A 2500-nucleotide genomic window follows, 5' to 3' on the forward strand; every position below is an offset into this window, starting at 1 on the left:
ACGAACCAGTCATCTGGTCTTACCGGAGAAAGGGAGAGGTAGACTGCCACCACCAAACCCCACCCAAGCACACACCAGGCAGCAAAAAGCCATCATCCTAAAAGATGGTCCCACTTCACAAGACGAGGAGGTTCCCGTCCTTCATTCCAACCCCAGGTGAGAACACACACACCCTTCTTTGCGATGGATAAAAGGCAAAAAGAGAGGGCAAAAAGCCAACGGCAAATTCCAACCAGACCCCCAGAGGCACACACCACAAAAAGTGAAGCCAGAGAGAGCCAGACAAAGAGAAGGATAGAGAGAGAGGGAGAGTTAGACCCCCCCGGAAGAGAATCATAGGTGCTGCGGCCTTTTTCGGGAATGTGACCAGGAAAGAGAGAAACCGACGAGGCCGATACACACATTAAAAAATGAAAAAGTAACCATCACCGCGAAGGATTTTCCTCAAAAGACAAATCAGCAAGAAGTATGTCCAATCCCGGGGCCCATCGCCCCTCCAAATTAATGGAGGGGTCGGATAGAAATTTATAGAAATGTTACTTTTGTGAAACCCCTAGCCGACGAGAGAACTCTCACCGGTTTCGAAGTTCCATTTTCACATTCCGACCTGGGATGTTATGACTCCTCGGCCCACACTGCGAACGCGTCCCACACCCCCTCCAAGTTTATCAGGAATTTCACCTGAGCTTGCAATAGAGATCGAGCGCGGTGGCGGTCACAGTGGTGGTCGACCAGGCGGAGCTTGAACGGCCTCGGCAAACACTTCTCCCCACCCTCCCAAATGAATGAGAGAATGGCTTGACAATACCGAGGCCATCGCCCCCCGCCAAAAATGGTTACTAGCTCTTGGGACTCGCTGCGACGTTACGCGTATCGGCACAAGACCAACCCTCTTTTTCCAGTCGCCCGCGCACCAAAAAAAATTTTGGCAGCGGGACTCACAATCCTTGACAGCCAGCTCACCATATAATACTCGGCGACCCTCCGCGGGACCTCCTCAGAGGGTCGCGTCGCCGGGAAACTAACCCCCACTCCTCACTGATCCAAGGTAACACGCCAGAAGTATCCAGGTAACCCCAGTAGTATCCAGGTATCCCCCTGCGAACGTCGGTACTGGGCTCAAAGAAGGCAGCGAGCAGTCGGGACCCGTAGGCACCGAGCAACCGTCACCCCCTCACGACTTTTCCCGAGACGCTTCAGAGGAACCCTTCCCCACATAGTACTCTCTGTGGGATTCGGCAGGCCCCCGTCCTACTGCACTAAGGAAGTTCCGAGACACACTTTTTTTTGTGGAAGACCACCCACCCTCCCTGTCCTGCCTGCTATCCCCGCCGCGACTCCTGGTCCCGGCCCTCCTCCCCGACTTCCTCCTTGTCCCGCTGCGAGTCCCGGACCTCCTCCCCACTACCTACTCCCGCCGCGAGTCCCAGTCCCGGCCTTCCTCCTCCTCCTCCTCTTCCCTAGTCCCGGCGCGAGTCCCGGACCTCCTCCCCACTTCCTAGTCCCGTCGCGAGTCCCGGACCTCCTCCCCTCTTCCTAGTCCCGGCGCGAGTCCCGGACCTCCTCCTTCTCTTCCTTGTCCTGCCGCGAGTCCCAGTCCCGTCGCGAGTCCCGGACTTCCTCCTTCTCTTCCTTGTCCCGCCGCGACTCCCTAGTCCCGTGGCGAGTCCCGGACTTCCTCCTCCTCTTCCTTGTCCCGCCGCGACTCCCTAGTCCCGTGCGCGAGTCCCGGACTTCCTCCTCCTCTTCCTTGTCCCGCCGCGACTCCCTAGTCCCGGCGCGAGTCCCGGCGCGAGTCCCGGACTTCCTCCTCCTCTTCCTTGTCCCGCCGCGACTCCCTAGTCCCGGCGCGAGTCCCAGTCCCGTCGCGAGTCCCGGACTTCCTCCTCCTCTTCCTTGTCCCGCCGCGACTCCCTAGTCCCGGCGCGAGTCCCAGTCCCGTCGCGAGTCCCGGACTTCCTCCTCCTCTTCCTTGTCCCGCCGCGACTCCCTAGTCCCGGCGCGAGTCCCAGTCCCGTCGCGAGTCCCGGACTTCCTCCTCCTCTTCCTTGTCCCGCCGCGACTCCCTAGTCCCGGCGCGAGTCCCAGTCCCGTCGCGAGTCCCGGACTTCCTCCTCCTCTTCCTTGTCCCGCCGCGAGTCCCGACCTCTTGTCCCGCTCCCTTGCCCAAGTCCCGACTCCTGGCTGTCTCGACTCCTCGTTGGCCGCCCAGTCTTCCGCATAGGTGGAAATAAATAAATAAATCATTTTTTAAAAAATCAATTTTAAAATTAACTCCCTGTCTCGACTCCTTGCTGGCCGCCCAGTCTTGCGCCTAGACAGAAATATAAATAAAAATAAAAATAAATTGGTGAATTAAAAATATTAAAGTAATTTAATTAACTGGAATAAGGTAGAAAAATAAAAGGCAGAAGAATACTAAATTGATTTTTTCAAGTGCCACGTGTTACCTTGCTGATGTGGCTGCCACGTGGTAGTCCATGTCATGTCAAAAATCCAC

The sequence above is a fragment of the Physcomitrium patens genome, chromosome 26 (genome assembly GCF_059467195.1).
Source record: "Physcomitrium patens ecotype Gransden chromosome 26, ASM5946719v1, whole genome shotgun sequence".
In the NCBI taxonomy this organism is placed as follows: Eukaryota; Viridiplantae; Streptophyta; class Bryopsida; order Funariales; family Funariaceae; genus Physcomitrium; species Physcomitrium patens.